At 30.9% G+C, this 11,755-nt stretch overlaps 1 protein-coding gene and 1 pseudogene across 1 annotated transcript in view; both read right to left on the reverse strand.

Moving 5' to 3' along the window:
• STPG2 (sperm tail PG-rich repeat containing 2) overlaps positions 1 to 11,755 on the reverse strand; it is a 448,474-nt gene that overhangs the window by 191,721 nt on the left and 244,998 nt on the right. The gene's annotated exons all lie outside the window — the stretch shown is intronic.
• LOC105887855 lies at positions 10,663 to 11,262 on the reverse strand (annotated as a pseudogene).

Genomic DNA, 11,755 nt, shown 5'->3' on the forward strand with positions numbered 1-11,755 from the left:
CCAGAATCCACAGAGAACTCAAATGTATTAGCAAGAAAAGAACAAGTGATCCCATCTCAGGGTGGGCAAGGGACTTGAAGAAAAACTTCTCTGAAGAAGACAGGTGCAGGGCCTACAGACATATGAAAAAATGCTCATCATCCTTAATCATCAGAGAAATGCAAATCAAAACTACTTTGAGACATCATCTAACCCCAATAAGATTAGCCCACATCTCAAAATCCCAAAATCACAGACTTGGCAGGGATGTGGAGAAAAGGGAACACTTCTACACTGCTGGTGGGAATGAAAACAAATACATTCCTTTTGGAAAGATGTCTGGAGAACACTTAGAGATTTAAAAATAGACCTGCGATTCGATCCTACAACTCCTCTACTAGGTATATATCCAGAAGACCAAAAATCACATTATCACAAAGATATTTATACCAGATTGTTTATTGCAGCCCAATTCATAATTGCTATGTCATGGAAGAAGCCCAAGTGCCCATCGGCTCATGAATGGATTAATAAACTGTGGTATATGTACACCATGGAATATTATGCCATCTTAAAGAAAGATGGAGACTTTACCTCTTTCATGTTTACCTGGATGGATCTGGAACATATTCTTCCTAGCAAAGTATCTCAAGAATGGAAGAAAAAGTACCCAATGTACTCAGCCCTACTATGAAACTAATTTATAGTTTTCAAAGCTATAACCCAATTATAGCCCAAGAATATGGGGAAATATAGCCCAAGAGGGAGGGAAAGGAAGGGGGGAGGATCAGTGGCAGGAGGATAATCGGTGGGACCACACCAACGATGCATCTTACAAGGGTACATGTGAAATTTACTAAATGTAGAATATAAATGTCTTAACACAATAACCAAGAAAATGTGGTGAAGGCTATGTTGACCAGTTTGATGAAAATGTTTCAAATTGTATATAAAACCAGCACATTGTACCCCATGATTGCATTGATGTACACAGCTATGATTTAATTTAAAAAAAAGAAGAAGTAAACTCTGGTAATACTTTATAGGATTATAGATGGGCAGATTTGGAAATGGTCTTTTTCAGAAACACTAGTGAGGGAACTAGTGAGTGAACATTGGTAAGGGAAGAGAGGAAGAACTTCAAACATGAACACTGCATCATTTATAGTGACTGAAAGATAATAAAGATGAATGGTGGCTATAAAAAAGGTCATAATCTGACAGAATTAAGAAAACACAAAAGGACGATACTATTGAAGAGGAATACATGGGTTTGGTTGTGACCCAGCTGTTTGAAAACATGACAGGATACCCCAATCGAAAAGTCCAGAGGGTAATTTCTCTGGAAAATCTCTTTCAGAGATTGGCTAATATTCAGTGGGAAAGCTGGCTTGTAGAAAAAGAAGAAAGTTGTTCACTTAGAGACACTCTTGAGTTTTACGTAAGTAAAAATGTATGGAAAGAAAATACTAAGTAACTGAGGGCCAAATTTAGGGAGCTACATATAAGAAGTGAGGAGTCATAAAGAGTAAATGGTTTCTAGTGAATAGAAACTGGCTAACACAACTCCACAGAAAAAAAACAGAGGTTTTTTTTATTATTATTATTCATTCATATTTTAAGCAATACTATGGTCTATTACATGAAAAATCTTGTGTTTTACGAAAATCAGTGGTCTACTACATGGACTGTTTCTATAGGAGAGAAGAAGCTTGTAGAAGGTAACTTTAGAAAAATGGTAATGAAGGAAATTATTAATGAATAATAAATAAATCAGGGAGCATCAAAAAGACATTGTATAAGGAAAAAAAATGAAAACATTGGCCATATATTATTGACAGTAAACATAAGTAGTTAATTAGTAGGGTAGATATAAGACATTAAAAAAAACACATAGTCAATGCCTCCATATCTTCCTCATAAATATGTAATTCAAAACCACCTGCTTTGAAGAATACAGGTATTTTCTTGACACTTTAAAATCTAAAATATTTTTAAATTGATGGGTTAATATGAAACATTTTAATTTTTTAGCTTTAGTAATATAGAATATTTCAAAATGTAGAATAAAATATGACATCTAGGCTATAGCCAGTTATTCTTTTCAATGGTACAGGTATCCAAAGTTAGAAAGCCCTAGTGGAAAGCTAATTTTTTCATCTATAAAGTTATAAGTAAAGTGTTTTATCAATTGCTATATTATTATAAAACAATAGTATTCATTACTTTGAAATAATATAATATATATGTGCAATGCAGAGGAATAACACACATATGAATATATATACATAATAATTTTATAGAAAGACTTTCTATACACAAGCTAACCTATGCATGGGAATATGTACCAGGTGTCTCAACACCCAGAAAAAAAAAAAAACACACACACACAAACTATCATTAGGAACTGGGTGCACAATTCCACAGTCAGTTAATTGAAAATTATAACTTTTACCATAAAGATTTATAAAGGTTAATGCAACAAGTAAGACCATTATCCAAACACTAGTGAAACAGTAAGTTTCATTTTCAATTATGAAGCAGTATAGCCTCTCCCCTGCCCTTACAATCATGCTAGAGCAACTGATAAATGTTTACTTTTATGGTTACAACTCATTAAAAGAAAATAAATCATTCAAATGTACTTGTAGTGGATTTCTTTTTATTGGGATTCCTTTGAGGAGCATTAAATGAAGCAAAACTTTTCTTAACACGCATGTTGTTGTATTTTACCACTCAGCCTCATTTAAGCTACAGTGTCTTAAAGAAAAGGTTTATTGCTCCTAATCTTAAAATATATTTCCAATTACATATTCCACTGGTTATATGATACACTCAAAGATTTACACTGCTTCCTCACTCAGCTGTGATTCACAGCTGGATTATGTAGAAACTATTTTCTATTTATAAACCCAAATGCCACATTTTAATCACAAGTCATGGAAGAAGAAAACTTCTCATTCCAACTTAAACACCTATGAAAAGTTGTTCTGAATCATGAGTAGATATAATAGGAAATTCAAGGGCAGGTTATTCTTATAATTACATATTGTCGAGCCCTATGCCAATTCAGACTCTATGAAATGTCAACCAAAGCTACAGGGCAAAAATGTAAGAGAATAGGAACAATGACTAATTTAAAACAAAAAGCTGCCTTTGACCCTTTAATACAACCATTCAGATACATTAGAGTGGACTCAGAAACAACTACTACTATAAATAAAGCTGTAAATTTCATATTTTAAAAGTAGTGGTCTTCATAATGAATATTTATAAATAATGCAATCATTTTGCTTATAAATACTGTCCCTTTTTTTTGAAGGTGACAGAAATCTACTAAAAAGCAAATATCCTATATGTGAGCATATCTTTAGGAATTAAAAACCATTTAGGAAATTGTTCATTGAAATTGCAAGGCCTAAAAAAGTCATTTAGAAAGTTGATACTTTCATTGAACACGTTTTCTCACACTGATTTAATTTAGTTTTACAAATGAAGTAAAAACAAAGACAAAAAATTACTACACATAGTATCATCATCAATATCAAAGACCAATTTAGGTTTAATGCTTTTCTACTGCTTCTAAGACTAGATTTGATTAAACAGCACTTCAGATTTTCCTGTGCAGACCACAGAACTGCACAGTCTACTAAATTGGGCTTATAGGTAATGAGGAAAAAAAACAGAATCCTAATACTGCATAAATTTTAACCAAAATTTCCATGTATGTTTTACCACAGCACTAATGTTTCTGTCCAAAAACATAAATAGTATTACATATTTTAAGAAATAAGATTTTAAAGACTTAAAGATGATATCTCAAGTATTTTGGAATTATTATAAATATAGCCTCTAAGAAATAGTCTACTATAATGCATTCCAAACCAAGTAGACTGAGAAATGGATCCACTGGCATCTACCTAAACCATGCACCTGTTAAAACATGTGTTCCTAGCATTGATTAAGCAATAGGGCTGTCACTGTTATGACATCCAAATACAAAATCATATGGATTTCACTTGACTGAAATATCTCTTCAGACAGCAATGTCTGTTTATCATGTACCTCTAAGTACATACTTATCAAAATATGCATCCATAAGCCCTGTCAAGTGAACTCTTAGAACTGCTGCTAGAAAAAGATACTTTCACTTTACGATAGCATAAGTACATTGTTAAGAAAATTTGAAGGACTTTCACTAGTCTTATAAATGTAGGTATAACACAGGTTCTGTATAAATTATAGGAACCAACTAGAAGGATAGATAATCACTGTTCACTTAAAACCACTTTTAGTAGCAGCATATAAATATATAACACATGAATGATTTTATTAATAACTAAAGAAAGTTATCAAATAATCAATAAAATATAAAATTGTCTTCAAGCTAAATAAAATACCTCACAACTTCTCTAATATAGCTAATTCTCATAACTACATTTTGGTTTTATATTCCACTGTTCATTTTGGAGTCAGAACACCAAGAAAATTATCCAAGCAAAAAAGTAGAAAAAGTCTCCGCATATGTTTGAAGTAGTTTTCTTAGAACATCATTATTATCTTAACACCCAATTAGGGCCACATTATCAAAGCATTTCCTCTCAAGATTGACATTTATGTCTCAGAATATTAAGTGTAAATATCAGGATATGCTCTATGTCTTTGTAAAACATATCACATAGATGGTTATGTAAAGGTTTTTTTAATAGAAATACCAGCTTTATTTTTTTAAATAATTAAAACTTTGATTAATTGAAAACCAAATTCTTTACGAAAGCTATAGTAAATGAGCAGATTTAAAAGAAACACTAAAGACAATGACTAATTTTACCATTTAAATTGTGAATATTTGCCATTTTCTCAACTTGTTAAAAATTATAAGGCTTTTGAGTATATTTGGATTTGGGGCTAATATCTTTATTTGAATAGGTCAACTAGAACAAAGCTAGACTTACATAGTTTAGGGTACCCTGAAAGCCTACATAATTTAGTGATGAACCAATGAAGCAAAAGTTAATATTCCATTGTTAATTAAAATGAAAAATTTTACAACTAAAACAAATATATTTTATAGATTAAATAAATAATAGAAACTTTTTCATGCTTTGATGTCACCAAATGTTTTATAAGAACTATTAAGTTAACCATTGAATATCTCAGGAATCTTTGTGTTGCTTTTTGGTAAACCTAAATCTACATACATACTTTAAATAAGATGTTTTTTCTTCCCTAACAGTGTTTTCTATCCACTATGATCCTGTGATCATACAATGTAATTGCTATCTAATCTCATTCCTATAAACTTGCAGAATACTATACCCCAAACTACTATGAGAATTCAGCAGGATTTTTCACTTTCAAGACTTGTCATTAAGTATCCCTAATCTAAAAATCTGAAATCTAAAATGTTCCAAAATCTGAAACTTTTTGACTGTCAACATGATGCTCAAAGGAAATAGTCATTGAAGCATTTCAGATTTTGTATCTTCAGATTAGGGATGCTTAACTTTTAAGTAAATATAAAGCAAATTTTTCAAAACTTTTTTAAAAACCTGAAATCCAAAACACCTCTGGTCCCAAGCATTTTAGATAAGGGATACCAATTCCACCAGCAAATTTTAACCAAGACTACTAATACTGATATTTTTATATTAATAATGTATGCTTCCAAATAATTAAAGGTGTCTTCATCTGGCTTCAATATCTACAGCCCGCAGGACTACTCACTACCCTTCTGTGGCTTTGGACATGTCACTCCCCTGGACTCTGGCTGACCTTGTCATACAGCATGACACACCAGACTAAAGAACAAGGAGCATCATGTGCAGCATTATATATTTTAATCATTCTAAAGTGTAGTTCACAGACCATGACTTCGGAATCATACAGATTAGTTTAAAATGAAGATTCCTCAGATTCATACCAAAGTAATAACATATTTTCTAAAATTTGGAATAAGAAAATGATTTCAAAAAAACTCATTGCTTTGAACCGCTAAACTACAAGAATTTAGTACATAGCTGTTCTCAAAAATGTTAAATATTAAATACTTTTCCCTCAAATAATCTTGCAAACTAGTGATCCAGAGAATAAACCTTCTGAAATTCTGAATGAGAATATAATTTCTCTTATAACATATCTCTCCTATGCCTCTGTACCTCCCTATAATAGAGCTTCAATACACACTTAAGTTGAGTCAAGAATGAAAAATTCAATTTTTGAGTCACCTAGAAACTATTTCTTGGACTTGAAGCATTTTAACCATTTTCTTTTTATTCTTTTTAGTAATTGTCCATAAAAAGAAATGGATATCTTGAAGTCTCATTTCTATTCACAATGTGAAAATAGAATTTCTTTTTCTTAATTTTTTATTAAATAATAACTGTGTACATATAACATGCATTTATGGGGTACAATGTGCTGATTCTATATACAATTTTATAGCCCAAAATGAAAATAGGATTTAGATGACATATCACATAAATGTATATAAGTATGTTTAGAGCAATTGTTGGCTGGGAGGAAACAGATTATCAGGGGATTGGCATTATCAAGATAGAAATAAGACTTTCTTTTCAGTGTGTATCCTTCAAACACAGTATGAATTCTGTTATGTGAATGTCATACTATTGTAATTTTATATCAAATTTGCAAAACATCTTTCATGAACATGGAAGATGCAATATCTTCAAATAAATTTTAATCTCTATATTATTTTAGCCTATTTTTTTCCAGAATAAATCTTGAACCTAAATTGGAATTCAAGCTTTCTATATGACAGTCGTGTGACCTTGATCAATTCTCTAAATTTATGTTAAGCTTTAGTTTCCTCTTTTGTAAAAGAGGGAAAAAACTACCTGAGAAGTTATCAACTTTCAAAATAAGTAAAGATCAAATTATTCAACCCCTTTTTATCCTTGGAATATCTCTTAGAGAAAAGAAGGGGATAGGGAAGATTATTATTTAAATTTTACAAGGAAACTAAGTTAAAAACCAGAACTATAACTTCATTCAATGGTTTTAATAGCTCTTGTTACTATTTCATTTTGCCCTCTTATTCTCTATTAGATGTTTCTAGAAACTCCATGTCAAATTTTTCACATTAAACATCAGATTAATTAAATGAAGATATTACACTTTGCCTTAACATGACAAGTTTCCCAACAGAGTCAGGTGGGTCAAGAAGATGGGATAACTTGAAGTTTATTTGATAAATTTAGGGATTTTTTTCCCCTAGGTTATTAATTTATTAGTATAACAAAAGTGGATACAACTTTTAACACCCATATTTTAAACGTTATAATAAGTATAAACACATTTAAGGAAAATACAAATACTGCAATTCTATTATAAAAATCAAGTTGTCTTCATATCTCGATATTGCCACATTGCTAATTGCTTAAGGCTGTCACACTGCTACTTTCAAAGCCTGTTATAAACAACAGTAAAAAAAAAAAAAAAAAATCTAGAGTTAAATATTATTTTCCTACACTCCAAATAGCCCTACGTTCCATCCTTTGGTGAAGGCTGCCTCTCTGTGGTAGAATGCAATGTGTTGTGTTTTCTAAGGGAAATTTTCTTCTCATTTTATTTTCTTTTACTAGTATAAAGGATCTGCATAATATTTAAAAAATTATAGATTTAAATGCACATTTTAACCACTTCTTCCATGATCATATTTTTGGCTTCATATTTAGAAAGGTATTGGACCTCAAGGAACAGTATAACTGACCTAGGCAAGAAATGAAAATAGTATATTTACAAATAACATAAATCAAGTAAAATAGAATTGCTAAAGTATTATAGAATGTTCATTTTGCTATGTCTTTTGGAAGTTAAACTCATTATTTACTTTATACTGAGTGACTTCTATTGATCAGAAAAAGACACATTAATAGACACTATACTTAGAAGAAAATATCTGTTATCTTAATTCCTTCAAGGCATTATATATATATATATATATATATATAATGTACCATAGATGATGCCTGCTATTCACTTACAGGGCAGCAATGGAAGAACATATCCTATTTCAAATACTCAAAGTCAAGAAGCAGTTATGAAAGATCTTTACAACGCGTTGAGTTAATTGTCTTTCTCCACTAATGACCACTGTTAGTCGAAATAAGGAAATATACTCTATAAAAAAATTAAGGTTTAGATATTTGTAATCTTATAACAACTGAAAGATTAACATTTGTAGATGATTACCAAAAATGAGCAAAACATTTCTCTATCATAAATATATGACTTGCTTTATCTCAGAAATAAAAGATTTATGTAATTAAAGAATGTAGTCACAAAAATGACATTTACCTTCTCTAAAACAGAGCATGCATGCTATGTATCAGAAACTGTAAAACTTAATTAGAAGAAGATATCCAGAGGTCATAGTAAACATTGTTGTAATAATATCAAGATGGATTTTTTTAAAAACTTAAGTATATGAAAAAGCATCACTGAGGAAACTGCAGATTTGTTCCCATTGTAATTTTAATAGAGGTCAAAATCTTGACTGGAAGCATATCAATAAAAACACCAAGAAAGTTGCCTGTAAAAATTTTTGATCAAGAAAGTGTTATAAACCCTGATTGCTAATTATTGCAATATTCCCCTCCCCTCCTTTTCTTTCTTTCTTTTTTTTTTTTTTTTTTTTTTTCCTTTTTAACAATGTCCAGAGGGGGAAAAGAAACATATTTGGTCTCTGCTCCAGCAAATACTGAAATCTATTTATATGCAAATAAGCTATCCATTATTAGTATGAGAAGAGACTTGTGCATAAAGGGAGAAATAAATTATCACTAGAAGCCATTAATGAAATCTATTTCAAAACATAACATTTTACAAGAGCCCTTACTCATGTAATATTTGTTTAAGCCTTGAGGGGAAATGGTGAGTTCTACACTTATATGAAATCTGATACTACATTATTTCCCATGCCAATTTGTTTTATAAAATGCATTTATCCTTTCCTTAGAAATTACTTGATAATCTCAACTCCAGTGAGTCTTTTTAGAAAACTTCATCATTAAAATCAAGGTCCTATATGTTTGCTACATAATTGCCACATTGTTGAAGGAAGAGGGTATGATTTTTCTCTGTTGGAATAGTTGTTATTCTTTACGGTTTAAAAATGTTGACGTTCATCTTTATACTCTAATAGTAGTAGCATACAAATAGAAAAGTTTTAAAAAAAATCATGAGTCCGGAATAAGTTAAATTTTTATGGAAAAAAATAAAATAAGTAATAATGAATAGACCAAAAAATAGGTATTTTAATATGTTTTGTATATTTTCTCTTGGGGGTTCTTGTCTTGCTCTTCTTGACCTCAGAAATTCTCTCTTTAGTCCAGATTTGTATGTCTGTCAGTTTTAGACACTGCACATATTCTTCCCCTATCATCTACTTGACTTTGCCTCGGATGTCCAATATTGAACTAAATCCTAAAGCACCAAATCCTAGCCACTAGACTACCAGGAAACCCCAGTGTTGAACTGAAATCCTTCATTTTGATATAATAAAGCTCAGGCTAGTCTTTGTTTGTTTTACACTTTTTACTTTTGCAGTTTTTAGCAAGAAGTCTTCCCCTTCTTTCTAATTGTAACAGTATTGTCTAATACGGTATTTTCTTTCCTAACTCTGTAGTTTTTACCTTTTTATTTAGGTCTTTAATATATCCAAATTCCATCTGTATGTGGGATATTTTGTAAGGATCTAATAGTATTTTCTTTAGTAAGTATATCAGTTTTCCCAGTATGTCCTACTAAGTAATTTTTCTTTACCCATTGATATGCGATAACTTCTTTATAATAAATTTTCTTCATATATGCATGTACCTATATCTGAGTTTTTCCATTTTATTATTCATTTGTCTTGCTTTTTTTGCCAAAACCACAATATTTTTATTAGTATAGACTTGCAATATGTCTTAATAAAAGATATAGAAATGGCTCCCCTTCTTTACAGCTTCTCCTTAGCTCTTCATGTACTTTCATTTTTACATAAATTTTAGTGTGATTATCAATTTTTTCAAAAAGTCCAACTGGAATCCTAAATGGATTTACATTTATAGATTAAGAAAGAGAAAATTGATATCTTGATTACATAAAGTCATCACATTCAAGTGCCTAGAATACTAGAATAGCTCTCCCATTTATTCAATCATTATCTATGTTTATTATATTAGAATTAAAAAATTCTCTTTATGGAAACTTTGTCTTTTTTTTTTTACAAAAAGACACAACAATTTTATTTTTATTGTAAACCAACAATTTATAGTTATATAAACTTATGGAGTACACAATGATGTTATAATCTATGAATACAATGTGGAATAATTAAATCAAACTAGTCAATATATCCGTTACCTCAAATACTTAACATTTTTGTGGTAAGAACATTTGAAATTTACTGTAATATTAACTATAATTACCACATTGTGCAATAGAACTCAAAAAAGAATGAAGCATTCTTCATAAGATTTTGCATCTTTGACCATCAATGAGATAAAATATCATTTTCAAAATAGCACCCAAACATGAGTGTATTTACCTACATCCACCAGGTCATAATAAAGCAAGCTGATGAAGAGAGTAATAATTCATCATATTTCATGTTTAACAAACTGTTAACAGAGAAAGAAGGTTGAAGAAAGGAATACAAACATTGTCTTATAAGAATTAGAACCGAGGGGCTCCATAATCATCTGGCACCCTTTCAATATTGTATCTGTGCTTACAAATATACATGATAGGAACTCCAGGGATTTTCCGGATTCTTCATTTAAGGTCTCGATCAACTGTGGCCCCGATGTAACACTTGTGCTGAGTTACTCTCTGTACTAAGCAGTCATCTGCACAGATTCCTTTGTGTGTGCATGGTAATTGTTCAAATCTTGGATCTTTGGCAATCCTGAGGGCCACTCAATACTTCTGCAGCAATTTCTCAATTTCAGCCATTACGCAGTCAGTTATACAAGGAATGCACTTGACATACAGACAGTCCATCATTGACTGCACTAAGTCCAGTTTGGCTTTAATGGAAAAGTTGATAAAGTAGGTATCAACCAAGGTGTGGTAAGGTGGGCCCAGTTGTGTATTATATTGGAAGAATAAGCAGAATAAGCAGGAAGAGTGCTGGGGGACTTCTCTTTCCTTTAATGTGCTGGGATCTTTCTTTTCTTTCTCTTTAGGTTTCAATCTGTCCTTTTCTTTAAGCCTCTGATCCGTGAGACTAAGCATTCGCTTCATGGTTGCATACTTCCTTGTTTTATTTTGCTTCCCAATGCTCACACCACACTCTTGTTTCTTCCAGAATCACCACTTTGTCTTCTTAATACTAGAAACTTTATTTGTTTTTACTGTGAAGTTTACTGTTTTTCTTAGTCTTTTGAAAATGATCACTGCTGGTATAAAGAAATGTTAATGATCATGTAAGTAATTCTTATGCCTAGACAATAAGGTAAATTTTTAATTAGTTATAGTAGTTTCTGGATTTATTTTAAATTTGCTATATGATGCTATAATCTTCAATTTAAAATAAGTTAATCCCTTTTCTCCTAATACTTATTTTTCTTCTGTGTTCGCAGGTATTCCATTCTTAGGTGTTGGTGTTTGTTCATAAGGTTTGATAGCAGTGGGTATGCATATCTTCCTTCAAGAGTAGTATTTAGTGTAGATCTTAGGTTTATAGCCTTTATCAAGTTAAGGAAGTAACTTGTATTAATAGTTTTGAAGATTTTTTTTCTAAGAAGAAAGAAACTTTTTTTTTTTT

The sequence above is a fragment of the Otolemur garnettii genome, unplaced genomic scaffold (assembly GCF_000181295.1).
Source record: "Otolemur garnettii isolate 467f Iridium unplaced genomic scaffold, OtoGar3 scaffold00137, whole genome shotgun sequence".
Taxonomy (NCBI): domain Eukaryota; kingdom Metazoa; phylum Chordata; class Mammalia; order Primates; family Galagidae; genus Otolemur; species Otolemur garnettii.